This window comes from Hippocampus guttulatus, chromosome 18 (assembly GCF_054856545.1).
Source record: "Hippocampus guttulatus isolate MCC_2025c chromosome 18, RoL_Hgut_1.0, whole genome shotgun sequence".
Classification (NCBI taxonomy): Eukaryota; Metazoa; Chordata; class Actinopteri; order Syngnathiformes; family Syngnathidae; genus Hippocampus; species Hippocampus guttulatus.
In genome coordinates, this window is record NC_141278.1 from 5,982,952 (window position 1) to 6,010,493 (window position 27,542).

At 43.6% G+C, this 27,542-nt stretch overlaps 1 long non-coding RNA gene across 2 annotated transcripts in view; it reads right to left on the reverse strand.

The window, feature by feature from the left end:
* Positions 1–10,064: 10,064 nt before the first annotated feature.
* LOC147190840 (uncharacterized) overlaps positions 10,065–27,542 on the reverse strand; it is a 48,839-nt gene continuing 31,361 nt past the window's right edge. For both annotated transcript variants that reach the window (XR_015103665.1, XR_015103666.1), the window contains 3 exons: positions 13,983–14,082; positions 11,147–13,759; positions 10,065–10,820 (listed from right to left, as the gene is read on the reverse strand). This is a non-coding gene — a long non-coding RNA (uncharacterized LOC147190840). The remainder of the gene's footprint in view (positions 10,821–11,146; positions 13,760–13,982; positions 14,083–27,542) is intronic.

Sequence of the window (27,542 nt, forward strand, 5' to 3'; positions counted from 1 at the left end):
CGCTTAAGCTGAAAAAAAAAACGACAATGTATAGTAAGGTGTTTTTAACCAAAAGAAACGACAATGTATAGTAAGCCGTTTTTAGCCGAAAAAAACGACCATGTAGAGTAAGGCGTTTTTAGCCAAAAAAAACGACCATGTATAGTAAGGCGTTTTTTGCCGAAGAAAACCGACCATGTATAGAAGGCGTTTTTAGCAAAAAAAAACGACCATGTAAAGTAAGATGTTTTTCGCCCAAAAAACCCAACCATGTATAGTAAGACGTTTTTAGCCGGAAAAAACGGCCATGTATAGTAAGGCGTTTTTAGCTGAAACAAACGACAATGTATAGTAAGGCGTTTTTAGCCAAAAAAACCAACCATGTTATAGTAAGGTGTTTTTAGCAGAAAACCCCCCCACCATGTATAGTAAGGCGTTTTTACCGAAAAAAACCCGACCATGTATAGTAAGGCGTTTTCAGCCGAGAAAAACGACCATGTATAGTAAGGCGTTTTAGGCCCAAAAAAAAGACCATGTATAGTAAGGCGTTTTTTGCCAAAAAAAACGACCATGTATAGAAAGGCATTTTTTGCCGAAAAAAAACGACCATGTAAAGTAAGGCGTTTTTTGCCAAAAAAAACGACCATGTATAGTAAGGCGTTTTTACCCGAAACAAACCGACCATATATAGTAAGGCGTTTTTCGCCGAAAAAAACGACCATGTATAGTAAGGCGTTTTTAGCCCAAAAAAACGACCATGTATAGTAAGGCGTATTTAGCTGGAAAAAAACGACCATGTATAGTAAGGCATTTTTAGCTGAAAAAAACGACCATGTATAGTAAGGCGTTTTTTGCCGAAAAAAACGACCATGTATAATAAGGCGTTTTTAGCCCAAAAAAACGACCATGTATAGTAAGGCGTTTTTCGCCCCAAAAACGACCATGTATAGTCGGTCGTTTTTTTCGGGCGAAAAACGCCTTACTATACTATGTCGTTTTTTTTTGGGCTAAAAACGCCTTACTATACTATGTCGTTTTTTTCGGGCGAAAAACGCCTTACTATACTATGTCGTTTTTTTCGGGCTAAAAAACACCTTACTATACTATGTCGTTTTTTTTCGGGCTAAAAAACGCCTTACTATACTATGTCGTTTTTTCGGGCGAAAAACGCCTTACTATACTGTTGTTTTTTCGGGCTAAAAAACGCCTTACTATACTGTCGTTTTTTCGGGCGAAAAACGCCTTACTATACTATGTCGTTTTTTTCGGGCTAAAAAACGCCTTACTATACTATGTCGTTTTAGCGGTCGAAAAACGCCTTACTATATACTATGTCGTTTTTTTTCGGGCTAAAAACGTCTTACTATACTATGTCGTTTTTTTTGGGCTAAAAAACGCCTTACTATACTGTCGTTTTTTCGGGCTAAAAAGCGCCTTACTATACTATGTCGTTTTTTTCGGGCTAAAAAGCGCCTTACTATACTATGTCATTTTTTTCGGGCTAAAAAGCGCCTTACTATACTATGTCGTTTTTTTTGGGCGAAAAACGCCTTACTATACTGTCGTTTTTTTCGGGCTAAAAAGCGCCTTACTATACTATGTCATTTTTTTCGGGCTAAAAAGCGCCTTACTATACTATGTCGTTTTTTCGGGCGAAAAACGCCTTACTATACTATGTCGTTTTTTTCGGGCTAAAAAACGCCTTACTATACTATGTCGTTTTAGCGGTCGAAAAACGCCTTACTATATACTATGTCGTTTTTTTTCGGGCTAAAAACGTCTTACTATACTATGTCGTTTTTTTCGGGCTAAAAAGCGCCTTACTATACTATGTCATTTTTTTCGGGCTAAAAAGCGCCTTACTATACTATGTCGTTTTTTTTGGGCGAAAAACGCCTTACTATATACTATGTCGTTTTTTCGGGCGAAAAATGCCTTACTATACTATGTCGTTTTTTCAGCCGAAAAACCCCTTACTATATACTATGTCGTTTTTTTCGGGCTAAAAAACGCCTTACTATACTATGTCGTTTCTTCGGGCGAAAAACGCCTTACTATATGTCGTTTTTTTCGGGCTAAAAAACGCCTTACTATACTATGTCGTTTTTTCGGGCGAAAAACGCCTTACTATACTATGTCGGTTTTTTCGGGCTAAAAAACGCCTTACTATACTGTCGTTTTTTCGGGCGAAAAACGCCTTACTATACTATGTCGTTTTTTTTTGGGCTAAAAAACGCCTTACTATACTATGTCGTTTTTACGGGCGAAAAAACCCCTTACTATGCTGTAGTTTTTTCGGGCGAAAAACGCCTTACTATACTATGTCGTTTTTTTGAGGAGAAAAACGCCTTACTATACTATGTCGTTTTTTCGGGCGAAAAACGCCTTACTATACTATGTCGTTTTTTCGGGCAAAAACGCCTTACTATACTATGTCGTTTTTTCGGGCTAAAAAACGCCTTACTATACTATGTCGTTTTTTTCGGGGCGAAAAACGCCTTACTATACTATGTCGTTTTTTTCGGGCTAAAAAAACGCCTTACTATACTATGTCGTTTTTTCGGGCAAAAACGCCTTGCTATACTATGTCGTTTTTTTCAGGAGAAAAATGCCTTACTATACTATGTCGTTTTTACGGGCGAAAAAACCCCTTACTATGCTGTAGTTTTTTCGGGCGAAAAACGCCTTACTATACTATGTCGTTTTTTTCGGGCTAAAAAACGCCTTACTATATATACTATGTCGTTTTTTCGGGCGAAAAACGCCTTACTATACTATGTCGTTTTTTTCGGGCGAAAAACGCCTTACTATACTATGTCGTTTTTTTCGGGCTAAAAAAACGCCTTACTATACTATGTCGTTTTTTCGGGCAAAAACGCCTTACTATACTATGTCGTTTTTTCGGGCAAAAACGGCTTACTATACTATATCGTTTTTTCGGGCGAAAAACGCCTTACTATACTATGTCGTATTTTTCGAGCGAAAAACGCCTTACGATACTATGTCGTTTTTTTCGGGCTAAAAACGCATTACTATACATGGTCGTTTTTTTCGGCAAAAAACACCTTATACATGGTTGTTGTTTTTTTTTGGTTAAAAAACGCCTTACTATACTATGTCGTTTTTTTCGGGCTAAAAAATGCCTTACTATACTATGTCGTTTTTTCAGCCGAAAAACCCCTTACTATATACTATGTCGTTTCTTCGGGCGAAAAACGCCTTACTATATGTCGTTTTTTTCGGGCTAAAAAACGCCTTACTATACTATGTCGTTTTTTCGGGCGAAAAACGCCTTACTATACTATGTCGGTTTTTTCGGGCTAAAAAACGCCTTACTATACTATGTCGTTTTTTTCGGGCTAAAAAACGCCTTACTATACTGTCGTTTTTTCGGGCGAAAAACGCCTTACTATACTATGTCGTTTTTTTTGGGCTAAAAAACGCCTTACTATACTATGTCGTTTTTACGGGCGAAAAAACCCCTTACTATGCTGTAGTTTTTTCGGGCGAAAAACGCCTTACTATACTATGTCGTTTTTTTGAGGAGAAAAACGCCTTACTATACTATGTCGTTTTTTCGGGCGAAAAACGCCTTACTATACTATGTCGTTTTTTTTGGGCTAAAAAACGCCTTACTATACTATGTCGTTTTTACGGGCGAAAAAACCCCTTACTATGCTGTAGTTTTTTCGGGCAAAAACGCCTTACTATACTATGTCGTTTTTTCGGGCTAAAAAACGCCTTACTATACTATGTCGTTTTTTTCGGGCGAAAAACGCCTTACTATACTATGTCGTTTTTTTCGGGCTAAAAAAACGCCTTACTATACTATGTCGTTTTTTCGGGCAAAAACGCCTTACTATACTATGTCGTTTTTTTCAGGAGAAAAACGCCTTACTATACTATGTCGTTTTTACGGGCGAAAAAACCCCTTACTATGCTGTAGTTTTTTCGGGCGAAAAACGCCTTACTATACTATGTCGTTTTTTTCGGGCTAAAAAACGCCTTACTATATATACTATGTCGTTTTTTCGGGCGAAAAACGCCTTACTATACTATGTCGTTTTTTTCGGGCGAAAAACGCCTTACTATACTATGTCGTTTTTTTCGGGCTAAAAAAACGCCTTACTATACTATGTCGTTTTTTCGGGCAAAAACGCCTTACTATACTATGTCGTTTTTTCGGGCAAAAACGGCTTACTATACTATATCGTTTTTTTCGGGCTAAAAAACGCCTTACTATACTATGTCGTTTTTACGGGCGAAAAAACCCCTTACTATGCTGTAGTTTTTTCGGGCGAAAAACGCCTTACTATACTATGTCGTTTTTTTGAGGAGAAAAACGCCTTACTATACTATGTCGTTTTTTCGGGCGAAAAACGCCTTACTATACTATGTCGTTTTTTCGGGCAAAAACGCCTTACTATACTATGTCGTTTTTTCGGGCTAAAAAACGCCTTACTATACTATGTCGTTTTTTTCGGGCGAAAAACGCCTTACTATACTATGTCGTTTTTTTCGGGCTAAAAAAACGCCTTACTATACTATGTCGTTTTTTCGGGCAAAAACGCCTTACTATACTATGTCGTTTTTTTCAGGAGAAAAACGCCTTACTATACTATGTCGTTTTTACGGGCGAAAAAACCCCTTACTATGCTGTAGTTTTTTCGGGCGAAAAACGCCTTACTATACTATGTCGTTTTTTTCGGGCTAAAAAACGCCTTACTATATATACTATGTCGTTTTTTTCGGGCGAAAAACGCCTTACTATACTATGTCGTTTTTTTCGGGCTAAAAAAACGCCTTACTATACTATGTCGTTTTTTCGGGCAAAAACGCCTTACTATACTATGTCGTTTTTTCGGGCAAAAACGGCTTACTATACTATATCGTTTTTTTCGGGCTAAAAAACGCCTTACTGTACTATGTCGTTTTTTCGGGCGAAAAACGCCTTACTATACTATGTCGTATTTTTCGAGCGAAAAACGCCTTACGATACTATGTCGTTTTTTTCGGGCTAAAAACGCATTACTATACATGGTCGTTTTTTTCGGCAAAAAACACCTTCTTATACATGGTTGTTGTTTTTTTTTGGTTAAAAAACGCCTTACTATACTATGTCGTTTTTTTCGGGCTAAAAAATGCCTTACTATACTATGTCGTTTTTTCAGCCGAAAAACCCCTTACTATATACTATGTCGTTTCTTCGGGCGAAAAACGCCTTACTATATGTCGTTTTTTTCGGGCTAAAAAACGCCTTACTATACTATGTCGTTTTTTCGGGCGAAAAACGCCTTACTATACTATGTCGGTTTTTTCGGGCTAAAAAACGCCTTACTATACTATGTCGTTTTTTTCGGGCTAAAAAACGCCTTACTATACTATGTCGTTTTTTCGGGCTAAAAAACGCCTTACTATACTATGTCGTTTTTTTTTCGGGCTAAAAACGCCTTACTATACTATGTCGTTTTTTTCAGGAGAAAAACGCCTTACTATACTATGTCGTTTTTTTCGGGCTAAAAAAACGCCTTACTATACTATGTCGTTTTTTCGCCCGAAAAAACGCCTTACTATACTATGTCGTATTTTTCGAGCGAAAAACGCCTTACGATACTATGTCGTTTTTTTCGGGCTAAAAACGCATTACTATACATGTTCGTTTTTTTCGGCAAAAAACACCTTCTTATACATGGTTGTTGTTTTTTTTTGGTTAAAACACCTTTTCTGCATGGTCCACTGTCATTGGGGACATACTGGAGCCTATCCCAACTTTAGACTTTACATTTATGTTGTCACTGGACCGGTTTCGAACCGGCGCCGCGTGGACAGAAAGCCAGCGTTTATACCTCTACACTATCAGTGACTGTGACTTGCTCTGCACTACAGGCGTATTTGACATGCTCTCTGGAAGGTTTGCAGCAAAAAGTAACTGGTGTTGTACATTCACACATCACTGAGCGGGGTTTGAACCGGGGTTGCCTGGACGGAAAGCCGGCGTGCATACCTCTACACCACCAGTGACTGCAACCTGCTCTGCACTGAAAGCATATTTGACATGCATTCAGGAGGGTTTGCTGGAAAAAGTAATTGGTGTTGTATATTCACACATCACTGAGCTGGGTTTGAACCTGGGTTACCTGGACGGAAAGCCGGCGTGCATACCTCTACACCACCAGCGACTGCGACCAGCTCTGCACTGAAATCGTATTTGACATGCACTCTGGAGGGTTTGCAGGAAAACAACTGCTTGGTGTTGTATTTTCATACATCACCAAGTGGGGTTTGAACCCGGGGTGCCTGGACGGAAAGCCAGCATCTATACCTCTACACCACCAGTGACTGTGACTTGCTCTGCACTAAAGTCGTATTTGACAGGCATGGAGTGTTTGCAGGAGAAACTGCTTGGTGTTGTATTTTCACACATCACTGAGCGGGGTTTGAATCCGGGGTGCCTGGACGGAAAGCCGTCGTGTATACCTGCACGTTTTTTTTCGGCTAAAAACACCTTCCTGTACATGGTCGTTTTTTTCGGCTGAAAAACGCCTTACTATACTATGTCGTTTTTTTCGGGCTAAAAAAACGCTTTACTATACATGGTCTTTTTTTTCGGCTAAAAACGCCTTACTATACATGATCGTTTTTTTTTCGGCAAAAAAACGACTATACATGGTCGTTTTTTTCGGCTAAAAATGCCTTATTATACATGGTCGTTTTTTTCGGCTGAAAACGCCTTACTATAAATGGTCGAGGTTTTTTTCGGCTAAAAACGCCTTACTGTACATGGTTGTTTTTTTGGGCTAAAACGGCTAACTATATACATGGTCGTTTTTTTGGGCTGAAAACGCCTTACTATACATGGTCGTTTTTTTTTTTTCGGCCCAAAAACTCCTTACTATACATGGTTGTTTTTTTGGGCTCAAAACGCCTTTCTATACATGGTCGTTTTTTTCGGCTGAAAACGCCTTACTATATATAGTAAGGCGTTTTTTACCCCAAAAAACGATGAGGTATAGTAAGGCGTTTTTTTGCCGAAAAAAACGACCATGTATATATAGTATGGCGTTTTTTGTCCAAAAAAACAACCATGTATAGTAAGGCGTTTTTAGCCCAAAAAAAAACGACCATGTATAGTAACGCATTTTTGCCCCAAAAAAACGATGAGGTATAGTAAGGCATTCTTAGCCCAAAAAAAAACAACCATTTATAGTAAGCCGTTTTTTACCCAAAAAAACGACCATGTATAGCAGGGCACATTAGCTGAAAAAAAAAGACCATGTATAGTAAGGCGTTTTTCACCCCCAAAAAACGACCATGTATTGCAAGGCGTTTTTTGCCCCCAAAAACGACCATGTATAGCAGTGTTTCTCAAATAGTGGGGCACGCCCCCCCAGGGGGGTGCGAGGCTCTGTCAAGAGGGGGGCGTTTGACCTCGGCTTTTTTATTTTTATTTTTTTTACTGTCCTAGAATAAAGTGCAGTTGCACCTCAACTACATTCGGGGGTTAGTGGCGTTCTCATTGGCAGAGTGTGCGCAGGGAGCATTCGCTCGGTGTTTTGTTTCCACTGAGCAGGCGCGCTTTGCACACAGCACAGAGTATGAGTAGACACGAAGTCGACGGGTAGAGAGAGACTGAGGTAAGAGACAAATGCAAGTATCCCGAAAGCTCAGACGAAGCGTATGTAGCGCTTGGCTTCACTGTGACTACGATGGGAGAGGAAAGACCCGTGTCTAATTACTGTCTGAAAATGTTGGCAGCGGACAGCATGAAGCCAAATAAATTCAGGCGTCACTTAAAGACATTACACCCCAATCACGCTGATAAGACGCTTAAGCTTCTTTCAGCGAAAACGTGCCGAATATTGCCAACAATCATCCCGCTTTGTGACTGCTACTCGTAGCCATTAATCCAGACATCATCTTTGATTTTAAAAAATCAGCACAAATTATTTTATACATTTGTGTTTTGCTGGTTAAAGTTGTTTTATATTGTGCTCCTGACATAATGTTGGTGATTAGTTTGAATGCATTATTAGCTATTGATTTTATATGATTTTATTTTTCAGTATCGTATGGTTTGACATGGTCAATCAAAAAATATTTTGATGGGGAGGGGGGGCGAGATGTTTTCCTCTTCCTAGGGGGGGCATGACAGAAAATAATTGAGAACCACTGATGTAACGGAACCCGTAAGGTGAGATGCCTCCTCCTTGAACCTATTCATCTCCTGCTGTCTTTTTTTCCCTGCAAATCAGTCTTCCAGCGGGTTTTGTTGCGCCTCTCTACCACCCGTAGGCAGATGGCCTTGACCGAGGTGAGTCACCAGCGAAGAAGCCCCCTGATCTGTTTGACATCTTTGTCACAGTCAAGGGCACTTTAACAGGACCCAACCGGCTGAGCGGTGACTCAAGGTGCAAACAATTTAGCCCCAGACTGAGACGTGTAATCATACACCAGCGGCTCCGGTGTTTTTGTCTTTTTATCTATAGTTCTAACGCGCCCCATGAACACAAAGACTACAAAAGCGGAGGACTGCAGACCACAGCATACAACAGGATCTGAAGCTTGCTCGCCTTCTGACAATTTCATCAAAGTGTAAATGTCTCGGGTCATAAGAATCATGTAAATATGCAGAGCATCAAATAATCTTAGTCTCGAAACGATAAATGCTCTCCGCTGCAAATGACTGACTACCGGTAAATGACTTTGCAACTTTTGACACTTTTGCACGTTTCCCACCACATTGTTCCAAAATCAGCTTGGCACTGCACTTTTCTACTTTCAACCGCACATTAAGTTCGGAAAACTGGCGCAACTGCCAAACTGAAAAATACAAATTCAGAAGGACCTTGGGGAGGATTTAAAATGACGGGCACAAGCACTGTGATCACTGTGTTTTGATTGCCCTGTGGTGGACGCCAAGGTGACATGGAAAAATATGGATGCAAAATCAATAGCGACGCTTTCAAAACGCTTGTCAGGGTGAAGCGAAGTTCCCTCTTTAGCAATTTTGTCTCGACTGTGTGGGGCAGCGCCACCCTTGACCCCTGGAAGTTCCCGACAACAGCAGAATGAGCCGTACTGCTTTGAAAAAATGTGCAGCTCATCCGAGTGATTCGAATTGTTATTGGCCGATCACACTCACGGAGGATCGCATCAGGGTTGGCGGATCAACACACTGACCGGAACACCTTCAAGTGATCCCTCCAGTAGTCAACAGATGCCGATTCTAAATCTATTTCATGACAGAATGATGCTATGAGGGTGGGCCAGTGATTAGCACGTCGACCTCTTGTGAGGATAAAGCGGATCGGAAAATGGATGGATGAATGATGCGATGATGCTCTGTCACCCGAGGAAAAAAAAAATCCCTTTTCCTCCTTTCTTTTCAAATGGAGCTCACCGATGTGGGAATTCCCCCTTTGCAAGCACAAGAAGGTACTGTGTGTATCATTGCGCCTCGCCTACGCTGGCTCTCTCAAAGCAGGTGCTGACAATCAGAACGTGAACAATCAAATGCATGATAAGTGGAACACGCGACGTCAGGAGAACAAGAGAGGGTTTGATCTCGCACTTAGCTCCGCATGAAAAACAGACAGACGTCACAGGCTTGGCAATAACAACCTCGTGACGCAACCCGACCCTTCTACCACGTATTCATTGCACTCTAATTCCTGTTATTTACAGTCTATACCCCCCCCCCCCAAAAAAAAACCCAATGAAGTAATCGACCAGACAAGGTCAAAGTTGAACTGTTCAAAAGGTGAACCAGCGCGTTGAAAATTGTATTCGCTGTTAAATCTGCCTGCTCAGTGATGGCTAATGTCTTTTTTTTTTTTTTTTTTAAACTGTGGGGAAACCAGCATGAGCTCCGCACTGCTCGAGGCGATGTAATTCCAGTGAACGACAAGTCTTCTTTATTTCACTTTGAAATATTCAGTGGTGAATCACTACAAAGAGGACAAGTTGCTTCACGCCGTTGCCCGTGGGCGGGTTGGGCTCCTTTATTAAGGAAACGTCACCTCAGGGCTAAGATTTGTTCACGGCAAAAAAAAAAAAAAAATTTAAAGTGATTTGCAAGATTGCACTTTTCTTTGTAATTCACTTTTTATTTGATGACCCTTTTAGTTCACATGAATTTAAATCACACTTTGATATGCTCGTGCGCTGTTCAAATATCGCGAATGGTTTGGTTCTGATGAATCAATGTTAAGAAAACGAGGTCATCATGTGGCTCATGTCGCAAAATAATGACTTTCGATCACAGTTGAGGTTGTTTGACACCAGGATGTGCGACACAAGTGAACAGTTAATTCTAAGATAACATTGTTAAATGTCACATTTCCACGACACAAGTTCGCTGTGTTCACTCCCACAACGGCGCGAACGGCCCGTCTGCTTAAAATACCAAAAGAAAGAAAACATCACACAGTTGCACTGTGCTTTTGCGCTAAATGTGCACTCTTCCCCAAATTAGGGCCCTGAAATGTAAAGGTGGATGAATAAGGAAAAATAAAACGAGTACGACAAGTTCGGTTCGATACAAACACGTGGCCACTAAATTCATGCCGTGAAGCAGTCCAACAATCTGAAACTTCAATTACTCGAACTTGAGCCTCCTCTCGAGGCTTGCATCCCTCCCACAGCCGCCGTGACTCCTCTGGAACAGGCGCACTGAAAGCAAAGAAACAGATTCCGTCGCCATGAGGGTGATGCCGATAAAAGCTTAAAACCAGCAACCAAATTTTCCATGAGCAGAAATGTTGCCGCCGTGTTTGGAGGATTCCGGTAAGCAGCCCAAAGCATCCAGTCCCGGCAGGCCTGTCGGCGTCTGGGATCTGCGTCTGAAATTATCACATGCGCTCATCACTGTTGTTTGTTGATATTGATCGTTTTTCGCTGTGCTCACGCTGCACATCATACTGAGCGTCGTTGCTCATATTTTGTCCCTCATGGGAGTCCGGTGACTCAATTAACTCATTCAGTACCAGCCAATTCTGGACCAAGTCTGAAAAGACGTTTAAAAACGTCTTTGGGAGTGAATGAGTTAATGAAGGCAAATTACCCGATTCAAATCATGAGATACGTTTTTCAGGGCGTTAAGGCCAAGCTGGTGTTTATCGTGATTATGTGACAGATGACAGGCAGTGACGGGACGGGAGTCACTGACCTGATGCCGTCGTCGCCGATAAGCCCCATCGGGGAGGCTGGCCGTGAATGATTCCTTCGCAACAAAGTCTTGCGTGCGCTTTCTGGTGATTCGAGGGAACCTTGTGGTGTAAATGACACACAAAGGGTGAGTGTAGAAATGGGTGCCGTTTGTGTGATATTGGATTTGGGGGCAAATATTTGTTCTATAATGCAACAGGAACTTATCGCATGAGTCATGCTGCCAGTCAAGAGGAAACAAACAGAGGGCAGTGTGATGTCATTCCGGGGAGGGGGAGGGGGGCGAATGATTTGTCTCGATTTCCATGAAAACGATTATAAGTGTCAATCAAAAGCTGAAGCGCTGAAATTTGGGCTCATTGGATTTGAGGCTGGTTAATATCGCGGTTGATGATTGCATAGCGAGTTGTATTCCAACTCGGATCGTGCAATGGAAAGTGCGCAAAATGTGTTTCGGGGCTGCAAGTTGATGTGCAGGGCATCTTGATTTGTGGTGAAGGGAATTAAAAAAAAAAAAATCAACATTAACCCTTTTGGGGACAGCGGTTACTACAGTGGACAGCTTATGTGACAGGTTATCATTATTTGTGTAGGAAGTGCGGGGGGGGGGCGCTCGCTTTCATTTCAGGTGACATGCAATCTTGCTCAAGCAGGAAAGAAGCAGGAAGCGCCATTAATGATTAAAAACAGTTTGGGACAGCAGGGAAAGGGTGACCAAGCGAGCACTGCTTTCTTGTGAGTGTGTAACTGAAACGAGAAATCCTGCCAAATGGTCAAGACGACTGAAGAAAAAAAAAAAAAACCTCCCATTCGTGGTGGAATGGACGCATCTTAAGGAGATCTCAAGTAAAAGTTGGACCGTAACCTTGTTTGGTGAAAAAAGAAGATTAACGTCTGTGCGTTTGCTTTGAATCAGATGATCCCGTTTAATCCCGTGTTGACAAAACATTTGCAATCTGCTTCGCTGCGTTGTGCTGTGGCCCAAACCGCCCAATCACACGCCCCACCCACCCAAGTCAGTCAGAAATACATTTCTGGATATTGTGGGGGTCTGTTCCTTTCCTTTGCCCTGAATATTTTATAAGTGATTGGATGCACAGCAGATGCTCCGCTTCGCCCTTGATTTGGATGCAAGAGGTGGGGCGTGTCGCTTGGGTTTAAGGCCCCGGACGACTTGATGGGTCACAGTTCAGAGACGGGGCTTTAAATGAGGTGGAAGGGAGGCCTGGCGAGGCTGGGCTGCCTCTTGCAGCCATATTACCTGAATGCTGCTCTCGAACATGCCACTTTTGCCTCTTTTACCAGCCACTGGCACAACAAAGCAAGAATTCAAACACAATAGGATCTAACTCACAGGTGTCAAACTCAAGGCCTGTGGGCCAAATCCGGCCAGCTGGGTCATTTTACGTGGCCCGCGAAAGCAAACCATGTGTGTCAACTTGCTAAAATTTGTACCGAAATGTGCTGGAGCCTGTCTCAGCTGTCTTTGGGCAGTAGGCGGGGGACACCCTGAACCGGTTGCCAGCCAATCGCAGGGCACACAGAGACAAACAACCATCCACGCTCACACTCACACCGCGGGACAATTTTGAGTGTTCAATCAGCCTGCCATGCATGTTTTTGGAATGTGGGAGGAAACCGGAGTACCCGGAAAAAACCCACACAGGCCCGGGGAGAACATGCAAACTCCACACAGGGAGGCCGGAGCTGGAATTGAACCCGGTCCCTCTGCACTGCCCTCCCCCCAACCCCTGATTTAAATGATTAGTTAGATATAGAGATTAGTTATAAGATATGCAACTAAATCTGATGCGCAGTTTCTTCCTGCATGCATCGTGACTCGCAACCCCTGTCCGACATAAAATTTTAGTGCGAAAGGAAGCCAGGAAAAACACTGAAAAATGGATCATAATGAATAACAAACACCTCCGACCTGTCGAGGAAAGAATGAAAAAATGAAACCTGAGCGTTGCAGCCCTCGCGGTTGATATTAACGTCGGCGCTGTTAAGCTATCTGGCGGATGCCCGCATAATTACAGGCTTCCCATCATAAATGTCGTCCAAATGCACACGAGGATCCTTCCTCGTGGTTCACCGGCCAGGCAGCGCATTAGCTCCATGACACTCCGACTTCCTGAGCCGCAGCACTTCCACCAGTGAGGCCCAATGGGAAAAAAATAATAATAAAGTGAACACAGCAAGCGATTCCTGTCCCTCGTGGTCCCGGCAGGGGGAAAACTGATCAGATAAACACGCAGCAAAGCCTCCAACCGGGTCTTACGTCGCCTTCTTGCAAGGCTGCAGGTGGGCCGGCAACGAGGTGGCGCTCGCGTCCCCGGTCCATCTCCCCCCGTCTTGTTGATTCGAAACAGGCCTCGTTAGCCGTCCGTTCATTTCCGCGGGCGTGGAGCAGGTGACGCGCGTCATCTCCAAGCGGGCTGCACGCACGTCCATCATCGCGGCGCTATCCTGAGGCGGGCTCCAACTCGATTTCGTTTTGCAATTATTAGCGTGTCACTTCCCGTTTCCATCACCGGCGGCGCGTGGGCGCCTGCGTATGTGATCAAGCCGCTCGAGGTCTCGACAATCGCGGCAGGCACGATGTGGATTGTGGCTAAAAAATATATATAATGATAATAATAATAATAATAATGTTTTTCATACATTAATAAAAACATTAATATATTCATATGATGCCATTTGGGTTTTTCCAGTTGTATCATACTTGATACACAACAATGATAACCTCCTATGCAAGAGTATGATTGACAGGTCATTAATCAAAATACTTTTACAATGAATAACGTAACATGAACCTCAAAGCAAGTGAAACTTACCGTAGGTGGAAGAAGTCTCCACACCCCTGTTTAATCTTTCACGAGGGGAAGTAGAAGATGATCGACAATGATTATGGACCACAGTCAAACTCATCTTGACCTGGCGAGAGAGAGAGAGACAACACCAGACAACGCTTATAAGAAAATTAATATTAAAATATGGTTTCGTTTTAAGCACGAACAGTGTTACTCTGTACATCAACCCTGGCATACTCCAAAAATTATAGAAGCGTGGTTATCACAAATTTTTACCCCCCACAAAAATAAATAAATGACGTCAATTGGGCAGCATGTAGGTGCGATGGAATAATCAAATCCCAAAAAGATTCGCTTGCGACAGCCCAACATCATATTTGTAGAGTATTAATATCAAACATGATTGAAAATTCAGTCACGAGGGAGGGCGGCCATTTTTTATGAACAGCACTTGTCATCAACATTTGTTGAAAATCGTCGGTGAATCCAGAGGAAACTATTTTAATGAAATTCATATATTCATTCGTTTACTTGGGAAGTCTTCCCCACTCGCTCCATCTGTTTCACCAAAATAATTACGAGCAGAGAGAAAACACACACACACACACACACACACACGCACACTCAATATCTTCCTCTAGTGAGCTCATTTGCATGTTATAATCCTGCCATCTGTGAAACCAAAAAGCGAATTATTTGCACTGTGACCAGCAAAATGAACGGCGAATCGTAACAAAAATAGAGTCCGTGTTCAGCCAGGGTAAGGAGGGACGTTAGCAAATCTGGGAGCCTGAGATGAAAGTGCTCCTCTAGATTAGCGTGAAAATGAAGTGCAGGCACCAAAGCACAAACACGCTTCCTCAAACTACCGAGCAGAAGTCAATAAATTTGTCATATGCATTTTGAGAACTGGGTAAAACAGCGGGAGGGTTAATTATAATTATGAAATACTTCCTCATTGTTACTCTGTGGTGTGCCGTAGCAAAAAGATGCTAATTTTTATTCGACTCCCCAAGAGTGAGACACACAAACACTTGAGAATGGCTGCTATTACAACCACAGATATGTCCATGAAATGACTCATTTATTCTCCGGACAGATGTGCGATTCCTTTCAACAATCCGAAATAATGACAATATACCGAATGATATTTGTCTTGAAATTAGCAAGCTAGCATGTTTAACGTAGCTTTGAGTCCACCAAAATGCCTTGAAGATAGGATGGCATTTTTAATCACGACAGATCACGAGACGTACGTTTGCCGATGTTTGGACAGGCCTTGGGTCAGCTTTTGCTTTTTCAGGTGGAGCTACGGCTAGTCACACGGAGACACTCGGTCTCCTGGACTCGCCGCTTCCTGTCCTGCATGGTCCTCCAATCCCGCCGGAGTTTTTATCACTAGCAAGATCCAATCGTGTGTCGATTGACTTCACACTTCTCGCTAAATGACTTTGTTGTTCTCCTTTTGGCAGAAAGTCTTGCTCGTCTTCTTCACTTTTCACTCTAAATTCCATTAGCCAAGATGGTTCCTTTCCCCTCGATGGCCTCACGTGTTCACGGTTTTACTGCTCCAAAGAGATGAAAGTGGACGAGCACGAGAATGTCATTGGAACATACGAGCAGTTTCCTGAGAACTACATCAACTTTTTCCACTGAAAGAAAAAAAAAAACATTGAGAGCACAGACTGAATTCCCCCCCCCACAAAAAAATGAAACGGATTGACAGTATTCCCAAAGTCATCACAGGAATCACCACCAAGCCATACCCAATTTTAATAACTATTATTTGCCAACATGAACCCTTTCATGCACCCTATAACCTCATAACATGATGAACCGTCCACTTTAGTAACCGCTGTCCCTGAAAGGGTTACAATTTGCAAATATATGCAAACTGGATAAGAGTTAACCAATGAATACATTGAAACAGAAACTCGCCGCTACAAAAATCGCCTTCTGTGTAGTTATTTGTCTTTCTTCAGCGGGTGCGTGCGCGAGCGCGTTGGTGCGAGCTGGGATGATCCTCCCCCGGCCTGGTGATGACACAACCCCCGTGGGTGGTCTTAACGGTCAACAACTGCTCTGTCAACTCCGCTGCACCCAAGCACCGAAGAGGTGATGAGACTCAACAGGCGGCGTTAGTTCACACCGGGTGAAGATAAAGATGAGCTTCATCTTTTGCTCTGTGCTCCGACCGGGAATATTTTCTCTTTCTCTCCATGACACCGTCTTGTTGTTTAGCCTCAGCCTGCTTCCAAGCACCTCCTGCTCCGTGCCGAGCCCCCCCCCCCCCTTTCCCCATGACGAGCAAACGGAGCTAGACACATTAAATCATCTGTGAAATTCTGGCCGGTATTTGTCATGTGATTAACTGCACACGTGTCACGTCTACGGCAGAAAAGTGGCAGTCACACAAGCCGAGGTTGCAAGATGGAGGTGACTGCTCTCTCTCTCTCTCTCTCTCTCTCTCGCACAAAATACCGGCGAATCGTGTTGGGGATTTATATCTCCGGCATGGAACAAAAACTGAGCAGAGTTTCAAACTTCAGTCGTGTGGACAATTAAGAACCCAGCCAGGGGGGGGGGGGGGGGGGGGGGCACATTTGGCAGCCAACTCATCATCAACACCAACGCGCCAGATTTGAAGTGAGGGTGTCACTCAACTCACGTGTGGGTGACGACAAAGCTAAAGCGCCTGCTGATTCGTGTTCGCTAGCATTGATTGACAATACGTTTACTGATGTTGTTCTTCTCCCGGAGACGGGCCGGATCAATCAAATGTTGTCGGACCACGTTGTCGGGCGGAAGGATGGAATCAAAAAGCGGTTCGTCAGTCCATCACAGAGCGATTCGGCACAAAAGTGAACTGCTACAAATGCGATTGATGAGAAACGCACGGAGCCGTGTTGCTCGCAGTCTTCCCCATCCGTTAATTAACAGGTCATGTTGTCTACATGTCACGTCACTTATTGTATCCCAACACCAGTCCCTGAGGATTTTTTTTTTTAAACAGGGAGCAGAACTGATATCTGTTGTGCTTTAAGTGGAAACCTCTCGCGTTACATTCAACCGTGGGTGAGGTTCAGCATTTTGTTCCCCTGCTTTCCCACAGAGGCTCAAGACATTGGAGTATATTCTGTCAGGCATGAAACACTGTACGGGAATCGGACACCCCGGTCTCCTCAATCCAACCCCGAAGAGTTGAGAACGTGGAAGAAGCTTGTCTTTCAAATCCCACGTCTCAAACAGGGGGGCTTTGTATCATGTCAAGTAGTCCATATCTTGTAAGGCATAATTCTGTTCGAAGAGACCCGAAATATGTTGTCAAAAGTCGATCTGCATTGGTCATTTTACGATTATTTTTCAAAGCCAAAACCACTTTTTTTTTTTGGTGGGTAGGATAAAGAATTTTAGATGGTAGACCGCAGGATTTAGCGCGTTTAACGGTAGTTGAAAGTGGCCTAAGATTTGAATTTATAGGAAGTCACAGCATACTAAAGTGCGTGGATTGGAATACCTAATGACAACTTTCAACAACTTGCATAAAGATAGCATAAAATATAGGAGTTAGATTAAATACGATAAAAACAAAGAGTGAAAAATTCAACTGTAATCTGCTTCTTTCGCCAAACAGCTCACATCACAACAAGGCTATGACAGACCAGATGAACATCAAGGAGTAGTCTCCATAAATCACATGAAGTATAGTACAGCCAGTCCTTGGCTGACAATCGTCTTGTTCCTTTTACAATTTTTACAAATGTACCTCGTCAACCTACCCAGAACATTTTCTGGCTCTAAAAAAGCACAAAATGCATCATTTCGGCATACCTGAAATACCAAGTCACACTTGTTTATAGAGCGCTTAGTCTCAAACAGGGCTTCACGACACACTCTGACCTTAACCCCCAGGAGGGCAAGGAAAAAAAACAAGAAAAAACATCAAAAATGAGAAACCTTGAGAAGGGGCCGCAGATGGGACAATCCCCTTTCCAGGGTGACCAGGCTGCAATGGATGCCGAGCGGGCAACAATGTTGGTTACAATGATCCATTGAACAAGATGACAATGCTGTAGGGCACAGGTGTCAAACTCAAGGCCCGGGGGCCAGTTCTGGCCAGTCACATGATTTTATGTGGCCCGCGAAAACCAATCAAAGATGTCCACATTTATGATGCTTGCTAAAATCTCAAACAAAATTTTAAATTCTCATTTGGGATAAATACAAGTGATACTCGAAGCATTTTCTTGTTACCAACCCCCCTCATTACTGTAACTTAAACAATAAGTAAATAAACTGTTATTCTTGACTTCTTTACATGGTTTCGGTCATAACGGCCCTTCAAGGGAAACTGTAACTAAAATCCCCCCCTCCTATCACTTCAGTGAACTCTAGTAGGATTGTTGTATGAGACCGTCTCATTAGGTTTCACTCAGGTTACTGTCAATCAGTTACAGCGTGCACACAAGGAAGCAGGAAGTGCCTTTGTGCGCTTGAAAAGACATTAATTTCAAACCCGGTTCGAAAATGAAATATCCTTTTTCGGAATGAGGGTCCAAAAGTGTCATTGGAAAGCAATGGATCTCTGTAGAAGGAATACAAGAATCACTAAGTGGAAAGCCAGTCCAGACAAGTCAGAAAAACAAAGCATCATCTGTTTGGGTGTTTTGAAGAAATGAGACATAACAACTGCAAGGGGGGAGGTATAAATCCCTGTGGGGCTCCAAATGCTCAACCAGCTCTCCTCTGCTGAGGCTCCAACTAATATTTCTTTGATTTTTTTTTTTTGTCCTCGGCGCCGTGACAAGGTAGAGAACAGGTTTAGAAGAGATTGGAGCTCAGACATCAGAGGTCCGACTCAATTGTGGCAGGGGTGGAAAAGGTTTGAGGTTTTCATGCTGGTGGGGGGCGGAGGCGGGATGCAATCTGGCAAGCGTTTTGCTAACGGGGATCGTCTGGTTCGGAAGCAGCTGCCTTGACCCACTTCTCCTTTGCTTGGGACTCGGGATATTGATGCGCCGAGATGTGCCAAGCAGACGGGAAACAGCTCTTTTTTTTTTTCTTTTGCGGGGGACATCTTACATTTTTGGCTTCAACTCGCAGACAGGCGGTCGAATCAAATGACATCCGCCACTTCACATTTGGAATTTTGTAATTTGCCTTTCAAATGTCATTTAACAATGCGCCTGCTGTATGTATGTATGTACGTATTGCACTGGTGATTTAGAGTGGACTCGAATTGTGTGACGACGATTTGGAACATTTTACCCATCTAGTGAAGCGAAATGAAGAAACCCAAATCTTGATTTAAAAAAATAACAAGAATATGCAGAAGTGAAACGCCCTCACCGTTTCGTATAACTAGATGAGAATGATCCTTCGTCTAATTAGCATCACATGAAATAAATCTTGCAGATTTTTTTTTTGAGGATACAATCTCGTAATAGATCTCATTGATTATGCACATTAGTGATCCGAAATCGTCTCTTTTTATGTGGAGCTAGTCTTTTTTTTTTTTTTTTTTTTTTTGCATGGCAGTTTGTTTTGATAGGGACTGTCATAACCTCAAGTCATTTTTGGGATGGCCTGAAAGGAAAGACGTTTTTTTTTTCCCCTCCCAGTTGACGTCAAACAAAGAAATGGATTACCGAAATACCCGTCGTTTGCCTTAAAACATCCATCCATCTATTTTCCGATCCGCTTTATCCTCACAAGGGTCGTGGGGGGGTGCCGGAGCCTATCCCAGTCGTCTTTGGGCAGTCGGTGGGGGACACCCTGAACTGGTTGCCAGCCAATCGCAGGGCACACGTAGACGAACAACCATCCGTGCTCACACTCACAACTCGGGACAATTTCGAGTGTTCAATCAGCCTGCCATGCATGTTTTTGGAATGTGGGAGGAAACCGGAGTACCTGGAGAAAACCCACCCAGGCCCGGGGAGAACATGCAAACTCCACACCTGGACGCCGGAGCTGGAATTGAACTCTCTGCACTGTGAGGTCGACGCGCTCACCACTGGACCGCCAAAGCAACAATCAACAGGCGCTCACAAAATCACGGCGCATTTATGAGGAGACTGTCTGTCGCAGCGCTTGGTATTTTTGTGCTTGGCTAATTTGTGCTCATCTTCTTGAGCAATTCTAACCACTCAAAGACATGGCACGTTTCGACTCGACCGACTGACGTAATTTAAGAGCGGAAACAGCCATGATGTCAATGGCTTTAAGCGGAATGATGTCAGTGAACACAATCAGCAAAATCGTCAACAAACTGCGGTGCTGTGAAAAAGTTTGTGCCCCCTTCCGGATTTCGGTGTTCTTGATTCAACAAATGTGGTGCTAGCGTGTTGCCGGATTTAGAACGCACATGACAGTTGCCTGAAACTTTGCCTAAACTGTTGTTCGTTACAATTACATTGTGATTTGACAAGGGGGGGCGGGGGGGGGATTACGTTTTTACAATGGAACAGGTCGTTTGGGATTTTTTTATTTTTATGAGCCCTAAAAAATTAAATTGGCATTTAGTATTTCCTTGGGTTGTCTCTCTGTGATATTAACCCTTTCGTACACCCCTGTAGCCCGATAACATGATAAGCTGTCCACTGCAGTAACCGCTGTCCCCCAAAAGGGTTCAAATTGGTTTGACGAACTGAAAACTTTGTGTGCAATGAATATGCAAAGAACACAGAAATCGGGTAAGCGGGCAAATACTTTTTTCCATCGCACTGCACAACACCAAAACAAACAAAGCACTTTTGGAGACCTTTAGAACGGAAGCCTCATTATAATCATTCAATTGTAAACTGAAGTTTGGTGTCTAATCTTACCCAGGACTGTATCTCATATTTCTTCTGCAAAACAGTACTTTGTGTTTTCCACCCACCCCCCCCAAAAAAATCCAATGGTTTCCCCTTTATGAATTTCCTCAACATTGAGCCATTGATACAAAAATAAAAGAGCTCAAGTTGCCTGTGTGTTCATTCACGAGCTATAAAGTGATGCAAACAAACGTGGAGAGTGAAAAGGTTAAGCCCATTGTTTGGAATCAACATCCTGAATGGAATAATCCCTGAAAAGAAGTGTGTATCGTATGTGTGTGCGCTGATAGTACTGTAGCGCGCATCCAACAAAAAAAATAAATCGGACACAGGCGCTCCAGATGGTCTCACGGCAGTCTAATGCGGTGAAATAAACAGCAAAACATTTTAGTGTTGTCGTCATGATTTACACCATTTTGTCTATCATGAAGAATGAACTTTCTATGGAGCGTTCGCATTTTAAAGGTCACAAACAAACATCTTTTGTCCTGCTCAGAGTCTACACCTTTCCCCGGGCTTTCCACGCTGGAGGTTTGTTTAGAACGAGATGCAGTGAGGTCTGAGGACGTGGGTGTTGATGGATGCGGGTAGGATGAGTAGAAGTCGAGAAAGAGAAGGGCGAGGAGGGGAGGGGGGGGGGGACTCGGGAGATGCTTTATGCAGGCAGGCAGGTTATATCAGGTTAGAAGTAGAGCTGGATAGCCTGCAGCAGCAAGGAGGTGGTAACGTGACCTTTTTTTTTTTTTTCTTGGAGTCCTGCCTTCTGTTCAAGAACCAGCTCCCATGAAAGTACTTTCGCCCCAAGGTTGACAAAGAGGAAAATAAATTGGGAAAAAAATACGGGCAGTATCAGTGGAGCAAAGGCACAGTGTAGCAGTTGTGTGGTTCTATGCCAAAGTAGCCTACTATATATATTTATTATATTTGTCGTCATAAATTGTTTTTCGTGGTCCCAAAACCAGTCGCTGTTTTGTCGATTTGTTTTTGTTCTCAATTAAAGGCAAATGAAGCTTATTTAAGGTTTGAATGATCTGTCAGTTAGCTTAACTGTGACGTTAGCATAGCATGGCCTTGTGGCGTTGATCCCAACGTTAGACGTCATGGTTGTTGTGTCTTTCATTTGCTAAACTTGCATGTTGATAGTTGCTTCTTTTCCTGTTTTATATGTGGAAAAAAATATGCTCGAATGCAATAATGTAATAATCTTGGCTGCTCCCTTCGTTTCGCATCATGGCGAGCTAGCGCGCGGCCATGTTCACGTGCATCGCGCAAACTCAAACGGCACACCGTCTCCCTCGCACAAAGCATTTATTTTTCCCCTAAATGGCAACTGGCGAGACTTGCTGAGTCGCGCAGCTCATATTTCACCAACCAAATCCCAAATCCTAAAAATTGTCACGTGACCCGAATTCCGTTTAATAAATTCAAAATATTTGATCACACTGGTTATTATGTATTGTATTATTTTAACTATTCCCGCGACTGTATTGATCTTGCCTGACTGTTTACAGTACAACGGTATATCTTGGACTCCATTGTTCGTAAATTGCACATCGACTGTGTTCATACAAAAGATTTGGCAATACGGCTTCGCTCATTACCCGGCGCTAAACTTACAGTCGATGCATCGGGTTTCATTGTTTTTTCTATTCTCTTGCGCACAGAGTCGATCCGTGTACCGTGTGTGTCGCTAAGTCCCGAACGCAAGCGATCAGGACATGACTCCGTGCCGTGTCAAACTCGTTTCGTCTAACCGCTTGAAATCCAAGATTTACGGCAAGAGGCAAACGCCGCGTCAAGCCAGCGAACTAATGTAAACACGACACCGAACATTCCTTTCTGCAGACGAGTTCTGCAGACAGAAACAAACGGTAGTCGGAGGAAGGCGCATTCTTTCGACGACGGGACGTTCATCTGCCCGTCTTCTCTTTTGCCGCTTCGAACGTATACTCGCCGGAAACGTTTGCCTCGGCTGGCCAATGCTGCGAAAATCAGGTGAGCGTTTATGTTTGAGAAAAGCAATGCCATTATTTTATTGGAAATGGTTTAGAAATCAATTGAAATGTCGAGTGGTGGCAAAATATGGAGTCAGTGTGACCGTGTTGACCTGTCGGTATTTTGCCCGCGTGACAGAACAAACGCAATAAAAATACGAGGCCGTGGTTCATATTCTGGAAAAGGAAATAACATGTTGCCGAAGTTAATATTTAATGAACCGTGGAGGAACCACGGCTGAAACTTTGACTTGCATTAATGTGGGCAACTCAAGATAACGAGTGCAATTAAAATAATAGTGCTGTGACTCAGTGCAAATTTCTGTAACGTTATTCGTTATTCACGTTGTGGCGTGATTTTTTTATTTTTTATTTTTTTTGCTGAGGAAACAAATGAAAAAGCACAATCATCCATTTGACTCAGTGAAAAGCACAGCTGCTATTGGAGCAGCCCTGCACAGAAATCCCAACAGCTGCCGCTAACATCTGCATAGGCAGCAAGCGTTGGCGAGCAGAAAGTGCTGACCACAAGTTGGCAGCTTTGATGCATACGTGTGTCCTAGCTTTTTTTTTTTCTTTTTTTTTTAAATAAATGTAATTTTTTTTTAAACTATTTCCACTTTTCATCATCCTTGATCATTTTTTTCCTCTCTGTGGCTTCTTGTAATGTCCTTTAGTTAATTTAACTATTAACGGCACTAATAACCGATGACGTACACCTCCGAGCGCCGACCGAGTGCCGCTGAAAGGAAACCTCGCAGCTCTCAAAAAGAAAGCCTGTCCCTTCCCTCACCGTGTCTCATGCCGTCCTCTCCACCCGCATCCATCCCCCAAATCCAGATGCGAGCCCTGTGCTCCTTTTCGTTTTTCAGCCACAGAAACCTGGCGGAGCCTCGTGTTCTGACAACAACAACAACCGGAGAGCAATCAGAGCGCTGCAAGTGGGCCGCAATTGGATTTTTTACGCTGATCGATGCGCCAGGCAAAACTCCCACCCTGCTACGAGTGCATGAAGAAACCGCTTGGGCCGTCCCGCGTGCATCTCAGCCGTGTAAAGGAGGCGGGGGGGGGGGGGGGCAGAAAGCTATTTCAGTGGACTAACAAGCACGCAAAGAACCAAGCGAGGGGTGCGTTTTGGAAGTGCCGCTCACGTTCCCTTCATGGTCTTGCACGAGCTTCCAAAAGAATCAAAAGGCAGCGATTCGTTTATAAAATCTCAGCTTTCAAAGCGACCTTGCCCAAACTTTTGAACGAGTCATGCCATGTGACCGATCCAGCAAATCTCTCCCAGTAAAGAATACAAGTGAAGAAATGATCTGATTGGCTCATTCTGGTCACATGGTCACAATACAGGTAGCTGCGTTAGCAGGCTGTTACAAAAGGTACAAGAAATTGACAGCCGGACCGCATGAGAACTGGACTTGATCCCGATTCAGACCAGGGTCTCTCTTCCGAACATGCATTGTGAGCCAGACCGTCTCTCTTTCTGATGCCTCAATTCAAGATTCAATTTCAATTCAAATAATCAAGGTTATAAGGGAAACTATAAAGGAAACCGTTACCGCCAGTGTTCTATTTAATTTTATTTTTTTTAATCCATGTTGCGCATTTGCTCTCTGAGCAGATTTTGCCTTTTACCGTCTTTTGATAATCCGGAGATGTGCAGGTATCATCACCACAAGGGGGTAAAAACCAGCGTGAGCCTGAAAAATGATTGATAGACGCAAGGGGGAGGCAGGGGGGTGTTTTGAAGACGCGAAAAGTAGGCCACTGGCAGACCGTGCACCATCTATTTATTTATTTTATTGGGCTTGTTTTCTTTTAGTTTTTTTTTTTTTGGGGGGGGGGGGGGGGGTTGCAGATTTAAGCTCTGTGCAAAGGCCCGGCCAGTGCTCACCGAACATTTGAGGCACATTGCGGCGTTATTTATAACGCTCCCTTCCAAGAATTCCCTCCCGCGTCGTCACTGCCCACAGAGCACAAAAGGATGGATGGATACTCACCATAAATAAGCAGCAGAGCAAAGCCAAAAACCGCAATGTTTTCTCTCTGTGCTTTGTTTCGGTGCCTTGGACACCTCGAGCAGAAACGAGCGGTCCAAATGTGCTGGATGCGTCGCGCAGTGCAGAACCGGTCTTTTGGCACGCGATCGACTACACGGAGGGGAACCGAGGACGCGGCGATGGAGCTGTGCCGACGACGTCGATTTTAAAAACAGAAACGATAAACTGGTGTTTCTATGTCAATCTCAACATAAAAAAAAAAAGTAGGCCGTTGATCGAGCGGTCTCATTTCCACAGTCGCAAACGGGACAAATTTACTGCTCATCTGTTTTCGATCCGAGTTTGCGGTCAGAAAATGTAATTGCTAAGCATTTCATAGAATCCATTATTTATAGCAATATGACAACATTGAATTGTAACTACCTCCAAATCTGGACTGGTTTTACTTTGAAGCATTTGTCACAAATTACATGCCTTGGGAAAATATTTGCATTCTGGGGATTTTGTGACCAAAGCTTTTCATTTGGCGAAATGATGTCAACTTCAGACGATCTACAACGAATACGGGGAAGACGTCCGTGCGAAATACGATGCTCCTGCACATACAACCTAGTCAGCCCCATCGCCCTTCCAGATCTGTTTTTGTGTTTCTCAAAGAGATCCTTCGACAAATATCACCTGATTTAAATTTTTTTTTAAAAATACTCAAGCTAAACGGCAGATTTTTGGGTGGCCCACAAAAAAAGATTCTCATCATCACATTCATCACCTTAAATGGGGCTTAAAGGATCTCATTTCTGGCTGCTTTAGCGCACCCAGGAGATCAGTGGCCTGATTAAATCTGCAAACACACAATAAACACACACAATCACGCGCGCGCACACATAAGGAGAGTGGATGAGCTTAATATGCTTAGTCTGACACTTCACCAAACTGCAGAGATGTTGCATGCTGTTATCCTTGCAGAGAACATCTTTGCTGCAGAAATGAGAGTGTCAACACATAATCAAGCCTCATGTCACACCTCGGGCTGTCTGTTCTCGGCACATTGTCACAGGGCTCATGTCCGGAACAGGGGGGCGGGGGGGGGGGGCACAAGTGGCTGATGGGATCAATTTGAGAGAGGAGGACGAGGCTTATTGCTCAGTGAAGAAGATGATTGCAAGGAAGAGCCAAATTCAAGCGGCGCCGATATCGCGTGTCGGATCTGCGCACAGTAAATACAAAAAGTGGGATTTTCAGCCCGTCTTGTCGCCGTCAATAACGCTCGGCTGTAAGCGGGGTGGGGGGAATCAGCAGATCATGAATTTTAAAAACTTCTCTTGACGCTGAAACATTATCCTGCAGTGGCTGCTGACAGAATGATGAACAGTTTGCTCCGCCGCAATCCAAGAGCAACGCGCAGGCAAATTACTCACTTGGGGGGTGGGAGAAGGTGTGCCTGCGCTGCGTACAATGAATGAACAAGTGTGAGCCATTAAAAATAAATAAATAAAATACAAAAATACAGAGTTAACAGCAGAATTCGTGCGCACAGTCCGCATTTGCGCCGCGTGCATGCGGCAATGCGATCCAAGTGCAATACTGTGTATTTATGGCCTTGGGTTTTTTTCAGCCTTCACCTCTATCATTGCCAAGCTGACGGCCGGATAAAAAGATGCCGTCGAGACTTGTACAAGGAGCTATTCAGGTCACTGAAATACGACTGTGAAAATTACATTTAAATGAAACCCGCCATGTCAGTCAGGTTTGTTCAAAAGGGGCCTTGGAGAGGCTCCTCTCGGCCTCAATGCTCCACTGATGTGACTGTTTTCATTTTTGCTAATGGTACGGAATGTTTAAGGGGAAAAAAAAAAAAGGAATTTAGCAATTTGCCTTGACTTCATGCTGTTCAGTGCAGTTTTTGAGGTAGTGAATATGGCTGTGCTAGGCCAAGTATTCCGACAGGGTAAAGTCAGTGTGGTACAGTGGCAGGTGTTGTGATGGCTGGTGCTACGGTCAAACCAATGACGTTCTCTTTAGCACGCGGTCATTGTCGGCAAGTTACTGAACATAAAATTGTAGACGGAGCTAAACTTTGCGCCACTGCAGTTGTACTGACGGCGATCACACTAGCCAAAGCTAGCGATGCGAGGCGACCCGCTTCAATCATCCACAACCGGGGCAAAAAGGGCTAGCATATTTCGTACCCTTTTTCCTGTCAAGACTGTCGCCTTATCGGCTGGACATTTAGGTATCCTCTTTTTACAACTGATCTCAAGATGGGGGAGACGCTGCTGCTTCTTCCTGTGACCACCTCCCGCGGTCAGAGTCCAAAATGCTGCACTGTTAGCATCACAGCTAACAAATCCCGACTTGGCAGAAGTGCTGTTAGCAAACTAAGCAGGTTTAAACACGCCAAAAACTGTCTCATGCCGCTCCCAGGCCAACGGCTTTATGGAGAGATTCAACCAAACTATTATAAACAGATTAAGAACACGCGTGACAGGCAGCCTTCCCTTTCGTCGTTGCGTCACAGAGCGATGCCACACTCTAGCCACTCTAGCGAGCCATTCTCGTGCTAGAAAATGTCAAAACTATTATCAGCACGGAGAGATCTTGTTACCAGGCAAAAGCTAAAAGGTTTTTCATGGTTGTGGGGTGTAAATCAGCACTCCTCGAGAGTGAGGCGACCTTTGGCAACAAAACAACATTGTGTCAAGAGTTACTCGTCTTCCCCTTTCTTGTGTGTTCTGCGCATTCCTCCACGCCGCTGCCAGGCCTTGAGGT